Source organism: Perognathus longimembris, chromosome 6 (genome assembly GCF_023159225.1).
Source record: "Perognathus longimembris pacificus isolate PPM17 chromosome 6, ASM2315922v1, whole genome shotgun sequence".
Classification (NCBI taxonomy): Eukaryota; Metazoa; Chordata; class Mammalia; order Rodentia; family Heteromyidae; genus Perognathus; species Perognathus longimembris.
In genome coordinates, this window is record NC_063166.1 from 7,467,762 (window position 1) to 7,482,644 (window position 14,883).

General features: G+C 53.5%; 1 protein-coding gene across 1 annotated transcript in view; it reads left to right on the forward strand.

Annotated features, from left to right (window-relative positions):
* Positions 1 to 4,730: 4,730 nt before the first annotated feature.
* Trerf1 (transcriptional regulating factor 1) overlaps positions 4,731 to 14,883 on the forward strand; it is a 148,338-nt gene continuing 138,185 nt past the window's right edge. Inside the window, 1 exon segment of the mRNA XM_048347764.1 lies at positions 4,731 to 4,921. The gene's annotated coding sequence lies outside the window, so the exon portion shown is untranslated.

The following is a 14,883-nucleotide window of genomic DNA, read 5'->3' on the forward strand; positions in this document are numbered from 1 at the left end:
TCGACTGTGATCTTCCTACGTCCCTCTACCTCTTGAATAGCTAGGATTACAAGAGTAAAGTACCATGCTCCGCCCTGGTCCATCACAGTTACTACAGCCTGTTTGGGGCGGAGTAGGAAGGGGTGGGAAGAGTAGGGAGTAGGGTTGTGGCTCTGCCTGGAGTGCACACAGGAGCTTTGGATATGAAGCATGAAAGTGTCCAAGGAGACCTTGAGAGCTTCAGCTGGAAAGCAGTTAACATGGCTCCAATCGTTAACAAGACAGCAGGCAGAGAGGGAAATGACGGGGCAGGGAGAGAAATGCTTTGCTGGCCACGTGACTTTGGAACCACGTGACAGTATTAAGCTTATTTAAAATTATCTTTTAAAAAGTGTTTTAAGGGGCTGGGGATATGGCCTAGTGGCAAGAGTGCCTGCGTCATATACGTGAGGCCCTGGGTTCGATTCCCCAGTACCACATATACAGAAAACGGCCAGAAGTGGCGCTGTGGCTCAAGTGGCAGAGTGCTAGCCTTGAGCAAAAAGAAGCCAGGGACAGTGCTCAGGCCCTGAGTCCAAGCCGCAGGACTGGCCAAAAAAAAAAAAAAGTGTTTTAGGTCAGGTGGTCGTGGCTCACGCCTATACGCCTAGCTACTCTGGAGGCAGAGACTTGGAGGATATGTTAGAAGCCAGCCTGGGCAGAAAAAGACTGTAAGCCTCCATCTTCACAATAAAATAGCAAAAAGCTGGATAAGAGGCAGAGTTCAAGTGATAGAGCACCAGCTCGGCGTCAGAAAGCTGAGTGTGAGGCCCTGAATTCAAGCTCCCCTATCAGGACCTAAGGGGTCTTCCTTCACCGTTACCGAGGGCAGACTTTGCACCGGGGTTGGGACTTTCTCAGTCCAACTCAGATTTCAAAGGTGTGAGGTAATACTTTAATATCATCCATCTTCCCTCTGACTCTTATTCTAAAATTCCCCAAGCCAGACTGGGAGAGTTCAATTACTCACCCATTAAGTAAGGGTTGATCTCATTGGCCAAATGTAGTCTTGATTTGCATTTACACATGCTTTTGGGTTTGTAGATACTTTTTGCTTGAATCAGTTAAGGCTCTGGGGACTTGGGAAGTGGGGGAGGATATAGCATGCAACTCCATTCAGATAATCAAGATCTTGCCTGGCTAGCTCTTCTCAGGTTTTATAATATTAACTCATGTAAACTTCACATTAGCAGGACACTCAGCCGTGGGCCACCAATCCAGTTCCATTTTCAGACAAAGAAACTGAACCAAGTGAGCTTTCTTAAGTCACTTGCTGGAGCTCAGATCCCTCCCGCATCACTAACCATTTAGCTAGATGGCTATGTAGGGATGCACCGAGAGGGAGGAGACTGGCTGCCCTGGGCTGGGTGGTAACAATAGGTCCAGAACCAGATCTCAAATCTTCTGCCCCATTTCCGGTTCAGGAGCTCTAAGGCCTGGGAGGTCAATTTCTGCATTTACCCTGGAGCACTTTACTTACTTTCCTTATCTGCTCTGGTTCTCTAACGGCCCCAGGGAGGAGCTGTGGAGCCAAAGGTTTCACCTGCCTTAGCTGGTCTGGGTGTGGGGCTGGGTGGAAGGGTAGAGGTTTCTGGAATATGTGCTTTCCCCGGGTCTCAAATGCGCGCCCCCCGCCGAGGCCCCCCGTAGTGGCACTCAAGCCTGGGCTGTTGCTCTTCTACTGCACCGCAGCCCGGCTCCCAGGTCAGGTTTTCCCCCTTCTGCCCCCCACCCTCCGTGAGTGAGAGACGAGGGTGTCATTCCCGGGGCCTCTCGGAGTTCGTAGCTGGAGTTGGTAAGAGATGGTGGGCAGGGAAAGGGGTCCAGGATCCCCACTCTCTAAACAAAGAAGGCACCGAGGACCCAGGCTTTATTCTAAGGGCCCTGGTGACGGGCCTCCAGGTTGGTTGGAAGGAGAGGGCGAGGGCTGCAGATTGCTAAGACCCCTCTGGCCTGGGAAGAAGTAGGGTGGGGGTAGGAGTGGGGACGGACCAGGAGGCCTTCGCGGGGAGCAATCAGATGACCGAGGATTGAGGTGGGGCTGAGCCTCCGAAGCGTCCCCGGCCGGCCGCCGCCGCCACCACCACCCAGGCCCTGGGCTAGGCAGGGGGATGGACGCCCGCCATACGCCCAATGAGCGAAATTGCCCAGAGTCCTCCCCCCTCTTTTTTGTGGGGGGGGGGGGCGAAGAAGAGAGCTCTGTGGTCCAGATGCCCCGGGATTTGCAGAACTAGGCGGGAGCATTTCTCATTACGGAACGATGGAGAACCGTTACCCCTCCAAAACACGAAAACCTCGGCCGCTTTGGGCCGCCGCCTCCTCCGCCCATGACCTCATGCTTTAAGCGCCCATACAGCCTTCCCCGCCCCGTCCACACCCAGAGCCCGAGTGGGGGTGAGGGGGCAGCGGCGGGGGTCCGCAGGGCGCACTGATGGGTGGGGGGGCGCACTGGAAAACGGGGCGCAGCGCCCCCCCCCCCGCACGCAACAACACACAGAACCACCACGAGCCCTTCCCGCGACCAAGGCCTCGAACCCAGCGCGAGGGGAGGGGGCGGTCTGTTTAGCGGAACCACATTTGCTTTACATTTCCCCGGGCCAGAAGACCCGCGAAATGTTGGGGGTCACTGGTTAGGTTCCCCACACCTGGACCGATCGTCAGGCTGCGCCCCCCCCCCCCGCACCGGCCCGGTTTCCCGCGCCGCCCCGCCCCCCTGGGCCGGGCTGCCCGGGTTTGAACCCGGGGCCCGGCGCCTGGCAGCCCGCGCCCTGCCCCCCCCCCCCCGCCCCAGCGCCGCGGGTCGCGATCTGGGTGCCGCGGTTTCCCCCGCAGAGGAGGAGGCGGGGACAGCGCGCGGAGCGAGCGCCGCGAGCTCGGGTTTCCGCACCGAGGCCGAGCAGCCCCGGGGCGGGCGGCCCCCGGCGGCCGGCCTCCTCCCGGCACCACGTTCCACAGTCATGGCGCGCGAGGAGGGGCGGGCGCCGCACCCGCACCCGCGCCCGCGCCCCCTCCCCCGGCGCCCACCCGCCCTCCGCCGCCGGCCCCTCTCCAGGGCGCCCGCCCTCCCTCCCCGGCCCGCGGCGCCGCGCAGATGGAGCCCCCTCCCCGCCCCCCGGCCCCTTCCCCCGAGCCCCAGGCCCCCCGGCCCGGCCCCGCTCCCCGCCGGGACCGCGGCAGCTCCGCACATCTGTACATAAACCAGACCCCCGGGTCCCGAGCGCTGCGAGAGCCGGGACGGCCACGCAGGAAGCCAGCCCGGCCCGGCCCGGCCCGGGGCTCGAGTTCCCGGCCACGCCGCAGAGCCCGCAGCACCCCGGGGCTGCCAGGTCCCCCCGCGCGCGCGGGGCCGCAGCTCGGCCGGCGGCCCCAGCCTCCTCCCGCCGACAAAAGGTGCGGCCGCCCGCCCTCGCCGAGCGCGCCAAGCCCGCCGGCCGTGCCCCCGCCGGGCCCGCAGCGAACAATGCGCCGAGGCCCCGGCCGCCCGGCGGAGCGCGGCGCCCCGGGGTCGGGGGGCGCGGGCGGGGGGCCCCCGGCGGGACCCCAGCCGGCGGGGCCGCCCGGGCGCCCGACACCTTACTTCCTGCTTCCCCGCCCGCGGCCGCCCGGGCTCTGCGGAGGGATACGGCTCCCCTCCCGCCCCTCCCCTCCCCGCCCCGCGCCCCTCCCCCGCCTCCCCCTCTTTTTTTCCCCCCCTCTCCTCCTGTTCATCCCCCCCCCCCCACCCCAACACCCCGCCTTTCTCCTTTTGCAAGAAAATAATTTGACAGTCGATTTGCTGACAGGGGAGGAATTTGCATCCTGGTTTTTTTTTTTTTTTAAAGGCCGAGAGGAGCTTGGGAACGGTTGCTAGGGGTGGGTAAAGGGTGAGGGAGGGGGGGGTGCCGGGGAGCGGATCGGGGGGCTGGGGGGGGCGGGGGCGAGCGTGGGGGAGCCGCGCACAAGGTAAGGCCAGGTTGGCGCGGCGCGGGCCCGAGTGGGCTGCGGCCAGGGGAGGGGCGAGCGGCCCATCCGTGTTCCCGTCCCCCCTGCGCGCACACCCCTTCCCTCGGAGCGATGGCCGGGAGGCGGTGCGTGCAGACGGGAGTAAGTTTCCTGGCGGGGAGGGTGGGTGCACGCGCGCAGCCCGGCCCTGCGAATTTCCACCGGGGAGGGCGAGCGGCTGGATGCGGAGAGTTTGGAGTTGCCGGCGGCGGCGGCGGCGGCGGCGGCGGCGGAGGGCGGCAGGCCGGGGAGCCGGGCCGGGGAAGGGGGCTGGCGGGCTGCAGGGCGGAGGGGCGCCGTAGCCAGCCAGGACTAAGTTTCCAGGATTGGGTTGAGGAGCCTGCACGCCGGCTGGCTGGCGAGTAAGTTTCAGGCCGGGGAGGGCGCGTGGGGAGGGGGAGAGGGAGGGAGGGGGGGTGCATGTATGTCGAAGGGGGAGGGGGGACCAGATTTCCTGCGGGGAGGCTGAATGCATATGGAGAGTAGATTTCCTGGAGGGCGGGTGGAGGCGTCGACCGACCGAGTAAGTTTCTTGCTGGGGTGGTGGTGGTGGAGGTGGCAAGGTGGGTGCTTTGGGGGGATCCTGAGCTTGCCTCTGGGAGTGCGCCTGTGCGGGGGGGGGGGCGCACGGTATCTTTGGGGTGTGGGTGTGTAGGGGGGGGTGTGAGGGCGTCGAGGGCCCAGGCTCCCTGCTGGGGAGAGGGGCTCGTATCTGGGGAGTATGTTTCCTGGCGGAGCGATATTTGTTTACAGGCTGAGGACAGTACTGTAAGTGAGTAGCGCTGCTGAGAAGGCGGCTGACATAAATTAATGTTGAAATTACTCCATCAGCGCTGCTCGCCCCCCGCGACGACACCGACACCCCCCAAGCGGAGGCTGGTCTGCTCGGATTGCCCATGCACTTGTTGCAGAAACAGCCAAGGTAGGCAGAAGGCTTATTAAGTTTCATTTAAAAAAAAAAAAAAAGCAAAGCAATGAGTTGGCTCTGGGGGTTGCTCGGTGGGGAGGGTGGGGGTGGGGCGGGGAGGAGGGGGGCAGAGGACAAGTCCCCCCCACCCCCCCGGCCGCCCCTTCTACTTTCCTCTTCGGAAGCCGGGCCTTGGCCCTGCTGCCCTGCTTCCCCGGGTTCCCCCCAGGTCGGCCCAGCATCCCCGCCTAGGGGGAGGGGGAGGGGGGAGGGGGGGCGCCGCCATGGGCCACCCCGGCCCTCCGGGGGTGATGATGGTGATGGTGCGGGTGCGTTCGCTGGGGAAGGTGGTGATGTTACAAAGCGTTCATTCTTCCAGCCAAGAAACCGCAGGACCCTGGGGATGTGCATTTTTTAAAAAAATCTTTTCTTGACATGATGCATATGTGTTATGTGTTTGCGTCTGCGGGCTCTGTGGGGGCTGGGTGCCCCCCTGAAGTTACAGTGGCCACCCAGGTGAGAGAAGCATGCGTGGAAGGAGGTGAACTCGCCTCCCTCCCTCCCTCCCCCCCACCCACCCTTGGCTCTTCCAACTTCTCTTTGAAAGAGTGGGAAGTTGCTGCTTGGTGGTCTTAAAGAATGAGATATTACAACCCAACCCAAGCACTCTTCCGAGGTGTGGAAGCCCAAGGACACCTGGCCGACCGACAGTCCCCGGGCCCCAGCATGTGCGCCTGCCATCCTCGGTTAGAAAGCAAACCCCCTTGGGCTCCTGGGGGTGCCCTCCACCCGGCTGCCAGCACCAGCTTCGCGGAAACTCTTAGCCAGACACAACGCTGCTATGGCAAGTGAATGCGTTGAAGGGCTTGCTACCAGCGTGGCCTGGGCTGTCGGTGTGTGCAGGGCATGCAAGTCAGGAGTAGCAATGGGCGGGCCGGGCCTGGCCCAGGAGGTCTCCGGAGAGGTGGTGCCAACGAGGCAGGAGCCGGGAGAGAAGGAGTCAAGCTGTCCCAGACAGCTCCAGCCTTCTTGCAGAGGAGCTGTGTGACACACTTGGATTTTTCATGCCCAAAGGGAACAAGCCAGAGAACTCAGCACTTAAGTAGTTAACCAGCAGTGTTAGCCTCTCCTTGCTTCTGCTTTCTTGGCTCTCTGCCTTCTGGGGTTTTGCAGGAGAGAGCTGCAGGTCTTGGCTGTCAGGCACCTTGATGGTTCTGGGAGTTTCACTTTACCAGGGTAATTTGAGCACCAGAGAGTCCAGTCCAGGGATGGTGGGTAGAACTGGCCGCCAGGGTGGTTAATGGAAGTTGAGTAAGCCTCCTCCAATTCTGCACCCCTCCCCTTAGTTCTAGCAGGGGGAAAATGGATTAAAGAAAAGAAAAACAAAACTCTCTATGATATTTATGGACAGTACTTTTTTTTTTCTTTTCTTTCCTGCCATCAGATTTCAAGATTTGAGGGTTTGATATTCGGCAGTTTGAGGGCTGAGTCGATGGGAATTAAATATTAGTGCCATTTATTAAATAGTCCAAAGTAAAGTGTCCGCTAAATAAATTTGTTATTATTTGGACCCATTGGAAATTTTGGTTGGTATGTACAAAGGGAAGGTAAAGAAAAATCTTTGTATTTGTTGACCCCATGGTGGAATTATTTATATTCTTAATCTCAAAGCCAAGAGCAGTCATTCAGGTTTTTTTTTCCCCCCTCAGGTTTTTTTTTTTTTTCCTTCCTCTTATATTTATGAGATTTATTTTATTGTCTTGCTTTGGCCATTAATCAAGTTACAGTTGCTTTTTTTTCCCTTTTCTACTGAGAATGCTCTTGAGGTAATAAAAATTTGAAAGCCCATGAATCATTATTCATTCTTTTAAAAAAATATGTGGTGATTTGATTTATAGGAATTGATACTGGGAGTGACACGCCTCTTTGGGCCCTGCCCTGGTAGGCATGTCCATTTTTGCCAAGGGATTGTTTAGAAGTCAGCTTGACATAAAAAAAAAAAAAAAGAACCTTTCCCTTCTCATCTCTAAGCATTGCAATGATTAATTTTGCAGGTTCATAGTGAACATGGGTCTTTCACTGCTTGGTAAGCAGGCTTCGGACGTGTGATAGTACTATGTAGAATTTATGAGCTTGCTGTGAAAACAGCTCTGTGAACTGGGTAGCAAGTACTCAATTTTGCCTCCTCTTATCCATGTGGGCTTTTGGTTTTGTTGAGTTTGGAGCTTAGGTTGTAGGAGAAAGGGACAGATTGATGTTCTTTGCTGCTTATATAATAAAATATGTGGGCACAAAGGCAAAGCATATTTATACTTTTCCTCGCCTTCTACATTGATGGGTAAATGGATCATAATATCAAAAAGTCTTGGTTTTGTTTTGGGAAGGCATAAGGATCCTACGTAAAGTTGGTTAATCAGGAAGTGATAAAATTGCCTTGGGTTTAGTCACTGGCTCAAATTTACAGTATTTGTAAAGTAATGAGCTTTTTTTCCCCCCTATGGTGGGACTTGAACTCAGGCCAGGGCTCTTTTGCCCAAGGATAGCTACTCTACCTCTTGAGCCACACTACTTCTGGCTTGTTTGGTGGTTAATTGGAACTAAGAGTCTCACGCACTTGCCTGCCAGGACTGGCTTCAAACCATGATCCTAAGATCTCGGCCTCCTAAATAGCTAGGAGCACAGGCTTGAGCTGCCAGTACAGGCTTAATGAGGAATTTTTTTTTTAAAGGTGGTTTGGTAACTAAAGACAGATGGAAACTGTCCCAGTTAGAAAAATCAGGGAGGGTACCAATTTGTAGACATAAAAAGGCTTTTTTTGGGGGGGCGGGGGAGGGTGTGCAGGTCTTGGGGCTTGAACTCGGGGCCTGGGCCCTGTCTCTCTGGTCTTCTTTTGCTCAAAGCTAGGTACTCTACCACTTGAGCCACAGATTCACTTCTGGCTTTTTGGATTGTTTTGTAGACTCTCTCAGACTTTCCTGCCTGGGCTGGCTGCAAACTGCAATCCTCAGATCTCAGCCTCCTGAGTAGCTGGGATTTACGGACGTGAGCCACCAGTATCCCTGGCTTTGGACTGTTTTTTTTTTTCCCTTAAAATTTAAAAATGCATGGTTGGATCCCTGAATTCCCTTCTGGCTCGGAAATGATGTGTGGTGAGGCCCCAGAGATCTTGAGAGTTAGTATCTTCCTGGCCCAACGGCCCAATTGCTTCATGGACTCGGGGGAGTGGATGAACTTCTGCTTTTGTCCTTCTTGTGGAGAAAGTGGATTTGTCCTTTGACATTCCAGAAAAGTCTCTTGATCATCAGATACAAGGACTTACTAAGGAACGTCTCCTACTGACTTTGACAAAAATTGGCCAATTACAATAGGAAAGTAGAGAGGGGGAGAAAACAATCCCAGGCATAAAAAAATAATTTCAGCTCCTCTTAGAAGTTGCTCTGCAGCCAGCAGATACACTGCTGACATCCTTGGTCAATGGACCTCTTATCTCCAGGTAGCAGGTAACTTTGGGGGGAAGAGAAAGGGGACCCCAAAAGCCCTGTGTGGCCTTGTCCACTTACTGTGGAGAATTCACAGGTGGACCGTTGGGTGTTTGTCTGAATAGGAGTCCTGAGGTTCTTAATCATGATACCGTAGTTGGCACTTCCAGGGTACAGTATGTTTCACTGTGGGCATTTTGGGATGTTTTGTTGATTTTCAACATTGACATGAAAAGGATCCACGGAAGTGGCTTAGACCCCCCCCCCCCCCCAGGCCGTGTAAGCAGTCGTTGACTGTCCTGCTCCAAGGGTAATGGAATTCAGTTCATTTTATTCCCTGACCTCATAAAACTGTATGACTAGCTGTGCACCGGTGGCTAACGTGTATACTTCTAGCTACTCAGAAGGCTAGAATCTGGAGGATTGCAATTGAAAACCAATCTGGGAGAAAACTCCAGGAGAGTCCATCTCCAATTAAATAGCAAAGAGCTAGGCTGGAGACATGGCTCAGGTGGGAGGGAGCCAACCAAGCAAGGTGAGCAAGCTCAAGGCCCTGAGTTCAGATCCTGGTACTGATAAAAATTAAACAGCTATGTGATCTGGGCGAGGGCAGAGGGCTGGAATCTGCTGGGATCTTGTGGATTAAGACTAGTTCTGGATTTGGATGTTGAAGACAACCAATGAAATAAAGGAGTCAGTCACCACTCCCGGAATAAGTACATTTTGATTGATGCTTCTACAGGATTTGTGCTGGTCCTGGGGCTTGAACTTGGAGCCTGGGTGCTATCCTTTATTTAGTTTTTTGGCCCGTGGCTAGAGTTCTATCATTTGAGGCACGCACTCTACCACTAGGCCATATTCCCAGCCCAAGTTCTACCATTTGACCTATTATTTCTGTTTCTGTCTTTTTGGTGGTTAATTGGAGATAAGAGTCTCACAGAGTTTCCTGCCTGGGCTGGCCTCGAACTGTGATCCTCAGATCTCTTTTATAGTCTTCATAAAATGAATTGCCCTGTGGCTCTCTTAGTAAATCTTTTCTTTTGAGTTAAAGAATAGTCACAACAAAAAAAGCCTATGATACTTTCCATGGATTTCAGCTTGTTAGAGTAGCTACGTGCAGTAATTTGCATTTAGTAATTCGGACGAGGAAATGGATGGTTTGGGTTTTTTCCTCATAGAAGACAATAAACGGAATGGCATGGACTATGTTGAGCTCTTGGACTATTGGTTTAGTTACATAATTTTTTTTTTTGGTAGTGGAGAGAAATCTCTTTGCCTAAGTGGCTGTGCTACCTCTGGGGTCACAATGAGATCACGGTATGTTCCTTCATGAGCAGCCTTTGGTCAGGTGCAGTAGTTCATATCTATAATCCTGGCTCATGTCTGTGATCCTAGCAAGGAGCTAGACCCCCATCTCAATTACAACATGAGAAAGCCGGATGTGGTCGCTCACCTGTGCCCCTCATAGGGAAGCATAAGTACAAGGATTGGGATCTACGTCTACTTGGGCAAAAACTTAATAGCCTGACTGAACAAATACCTAAAGCAAGAAGGGCTGGATGCATGACTCAAGTGGTAGAGTGCCTGCCTAGCAAGTCTGAGGCCTTAAATTCAATCCCTAGTATTTAGTCCTCTAAAAGGGGGTCTGATGTATTCATTCATGCATTGAGCAACTACTTACTGCCAGGCACTGTGTTACAAGACTCATAAACATCCCTTTCTATCCATATGCCCTCCCCAACGTACAGTCTAGGGGCAGAAAGAAATCGCTCCCCTGTAAACAGTGATAAATGTCCTGATGAAATCACAAAAGGAACAACACCCCCTTCCATGAGGATTAAGGGTGGGAGGAGACAGTGGGTCAGGTGGGGGAGGAGCTAAAGGAGGCACCTGGGCTGGGGAGTGAGGGGGAGGGGCCCAGGGCAGCCCCAGGAACCCAGTGGGCTGAGAACTCAGTGGCCTCAGGAAGGTTTGGATTTCTTTTCTATTGTAATGGGAGGCTACTGGAAGGTTGGAGCTGGAAATAAGGGCAACAGCCTGACTCACCCTTAAAGCAGATTGCTTCCATAGAGGAGAGGGTGCACCGGGCAGGTGTAGTGTGGAGGGCCTGGTAAAGAAGCCGTTGGAATGAAGCTAGCATAACAAAACCCACTAAAGCCTGGTTCTCGCCGCCCGCTTACTCTGGAATCTGAGGATCACAGTTGGAAGCCAGCTTGGCAGGAAAGCCCATGACTCTCTTCCTTCTTAGGAACCACCAAAAAACTGGAAGTGAAGCTGTGGCTCAAATGGTACAGCACCGTCCTTGAGGGAAAAAGATAAGGGAGAGTGCAAGAGCAGCACAAAACCCAAGACAACTCCACTGGAAACTATTAAAGGAGAGAAGGGATTTATCGAAGAGTAAAGGGTTTAAGTGGATCAAAGTACATCACTATGGAACTCCTTGGTAGAATTTGTTTGCTACTAAAGAAGCATGGATAAATAGAAAAAAAAAAAGAGAAAGAAAATTCAAAAGAAAGAAACAGCATTTGGAAGGCCAGGGGTGGTGGTACCCTCCTTTAATCTCATATACTTAGGAGGCAGAGATAGGAAGATCTCTATCCCAGGCTGGTGTGGGCAAAAACTTACAAGCTTCTATGTGGAAAGCAAGCTAAAGGCAAAAGGCCTGGGGGCTTGAGTGGAGTGCTGGAGCTCTTGGTGTGAGGCTGAGTTGGAGGCTCGGTATGGGCAGGGGATTTGGAGCAGGCGAGGTGGCAGAGGCGTCTGGAGAAGGGCCGGGGAAGGGGGCTGCAGGGTTGCAGCTGGCTTTGGTTGGGGTGAGGATGGGGAGGAGGGACACAGGGAAACTGAAGTTCCTGGCTTGGGCACTTGGGCAGGTGTTGGTACCACCTCCTGAGATGCGGGAGCACCAGGGAGGGAGGGACACAGTCAAGGTGGTTCTGTGTGAGTACTACCACCATGGGATGTCTGTGAGACTCAGGATGGCGTGCCCAGGGCCAAAGGAAGCAGCCAGGCAAGAGGTAAAAATATTGGTGCCATCAGCGAGATGTTATCAAGGTGTGGATGAGATAATCTGGAGGGGGGAGGGGTAGAGAAGAAGGGAGAAACTCGTATGGAGGATGGTGTGTGTTCCATGTTTCCTAAGTTGGCAAGATAGAAAAGACACCTTTGGAGCCTTATTTGGTGGTCCATGCCTGTAATCCTAGCTGCTCAGGAGGCTAAGATCTGAGGATCACGGTTTGAAAGCAGCCCAGGCAGACAAAGGGAATTGAGAGACTCTTGATCTCCAACTAACCAGCAAAAAGGTAGAAGTGAGGGTGTGGCTCAAGTGGTAGAGCACCATCTTTGAACCAAAATGCTAAGCAAGACCATGAGGTCCCGAGTTCACACCCCTGTACCTGTGAGCGCGCGCACACACACACACACACACACATACTTTATACCATTGAGTTTGGCAAAGTGGACTCCATTGGTACCTTTGGGAGGCAGAGTGAATGAGAGAACGATGGGGGATGGAGTAGCAGCAAGATTGGAGAAGGCTTGGATGAGGGATTGTGAGATGAGGAGCAGCATGTGCAGCCAACTTCTTGGTAGAATGTGATCATGATGGAGTGGCAGGGAAATTGGGACCCAGAAGAACATGTGCAAAAAGAAACTTGTTTTGGGAAGGGGTAGCATGTTTGTGATTTGGGGGGGAGGGCCGGTGGAGAGAGGGTGATTGATCCAGAGTAGGCGGAGTCAGATGAGAGAGCTGTGGGTAAAGTCTGCCTAGAGGGACCAGCTTACAAGAGTGCATGCCAGGATTGGGCAGGCAAGGGAGCCCTCGCTACCTCCAGCCCCCAGGTGGAGGCTGCACCAGCCTTGGGAAGGGATTTAGACTCAGGGCTTGATGCCAGCCAAGAGACTTCAAGGATTAAGACCGCATTAGAGCCGGTTCCAGTTGCTCAGGCCTGTAATCCTATCTACTCAGGAGGCTGAGATCTGAAGATGGTGGCTTGAAGCCAGCCCAGACAGGAAACTCTAGGAGACTCTTATCTCCAATTAACCATCACAAGAGCCTTAAGAGGAGTCTGTGTTCGAGCGGGAGAGCACAAGCCTGGAGCTAAAAAGCTTGGAGAATGCCCAGGCCCCCGAGTTCAAGCCCTAGGATTGGCACGCAAACAGACTACATTAGAAATTGTACTATCAAGCTGGGAATGTGGCTTAGTGGTAGAGTGCTTGCCTAGTATGTACAAAGCCCTGGGTTCGGTTCATCAGCTCTGCATAAACAGTGGTGCTGTGGCTCAAGTGGTAGAGTGTTAGCCTTGAGCAAAAAAGAAGCCAGGGACAGTGCTCAGGCCCAGGACTGGCCAAAAAAAAAAAAAAAAAAAAAAGGAAAAGAAAGATATAGTACTATCATTTTCTCAATGTTAGGACTGCCTTCAGCCACATGATGGAAAGAAGTGTCTTCACCTGATGTAATTTGGGCCTCACATTAGATTTATCTGCTAACTATGATTGGAAAAAGACACCTGTGAGTTTTTAAGATTTTTTTTTTTTGGTCCTATTCAGAAGTTGGTGGACACACTGTGTCACGTGTCTTGAGCAAGAATCTTAGAAAGCAATACAATAAAGGCAAAGAGCTGCGTGTTGTACAGGCTGCCTTTCATGAAAGTGTCTCCTAGGCTGGGCTAGACTTGAGCAGCCTTCAGCCATGGGGTCTTCTTGGGGAGCGGGTGGGCGAGGAGGGCATCGAGGATGGGGCAGAGGCTCCGGGTAAGTCAGCCCGTGAGCAGGTCTCACATCTGTACCAGGAGGGTGCCGTCATCTGTCGCCTCCCCCTTCGAGTCACGCCACGTATGGAAAGTGCTTTGCAAACTGCAAGAGGCATGGAACAGACATGGGGAGGGGACTCCATCTCCAGCCCATCTCCTTTGCCCGTAGAAAATCTGGCCATCCACTTCCTCTGCCTCTCTTCACAGTTTACCGGGTCCTCTTCCTACTGTTTGTCGTCTCCTTTTCTCCACCTTCTGCTCGGGGTTAAATGCTGTGCCATCCCGGTAGTGAACCGCCTGTGAGGGTTGGAAGGCTGGCACCAGAAATGGCTGGCTAGGATTGGCTCAAGCATTGGAGACTCAAGGGGCCAAGGCACAGGAGGCTTTCTCCGAAGAAACCCCGTGTCATCACGGAGACCGCTGTGAGGCCCCCTCGTTCGATGTGCAATCTAACTCCTTTGCAAGGTTTTATATAAAGAAAAAGGAAAAGAACAAGACAGCGTTGCTACCCAAGGAGGGTTCATCGGGAAGTAATCGGAGTTCTTCTGTTTGTCATTTTACCTTGGGAGCTAACGAACTCCCTTCATATTCAACCCAAGGATAGAATAATGAGATGGCTTCTTCGCTCTTGGGGTTGGCTGTGCCTTTTTGCTTTCTTAATTGGGTGATGTGTGTAAGCTAGGGCTTTTCAAGGGGAGCCTGAGTGGGTGAGCTTTTTGAAGGATCTGAGCATCTTGGGGAGCCAGCAGACATTCTGGATGCTTCTGGTGCCTTCCTGGGCCTGGGCCTACCCTGGGGGTTCAAGGTTGTAGGGTGTCTGGCGATGGAGGGCCTTGGGTCTCTGCTGCCCTTGGCTTCTGGAACTATCCTTGTCAGGCTACCATGAGCATCTTGTGGGCTGACCGGGAAGAAGGCACAATTGGGGCTCCTTTCATTTTTGGAGCCCGAGCATTTAGCCAGACAGAGCCTTGCTGCTGGTTAAAAAAAAAATGCTTCCTTATGTAAGAATCAGCTGGTTTAATTTTTTTTTCCCCTTGTCTCTCCGTTTCTCCCCTTTAGTTTTGTTGGAGGGAGAAATCTAGGCCTCTCTCTACCGGGCCCAGACCTTGCAGCTGCCGAGGCAGCCCAGCCCAGAGAAATATTTCCTTTCCCCCATATTTCCCTCATCTTTGCAGCCTTAAGCCCGGGCGCTTTAGCTGAGCTCTCCAATGCAAATGACGTCCCATCCCCCATCCCTTTTAATAAGTGACATTTTGTTAAATCAGTTATTCAAGGCCTTATCTATATTTCTGTCTGTGCTGGCTTAGTCAAAATAGGAAAGAGAGGGAATATTAGATTTCTTCACCCACCTACCCTCCTTCTTCCCCTCGGAGCAACTCTGCGTAAGATTTCTGAGAAGAGAGGGGGTGCTGGGGGGGGGGAGGGCAGCGATGCTGCTTGCAGTAAAACGTGAAGGGCTTTGACTTGTAGCCGATGCTGTTTTGCAGCAGCTGTGATTTTTCCATTTTTCTTTTTCTTTCTGTTTTGATTAGTGGAACTCATTGTGCTACAGGGTTGGGATTGTGGGGGGTGGGGGTGGGGGTAGGGGAGGGCCGAGGAACAACATTTCCGGGGAGAGCTGGGAGGGGCCAGAGGAGAAGGGATTTATTGAAAATATATGTCTACTTCTGCTACGATAAAGCAGCAGGCATGTAAAAATACAACAGGGACATCATTGTTGTGGTAATGTAGGCAGAGCTTGCACGGG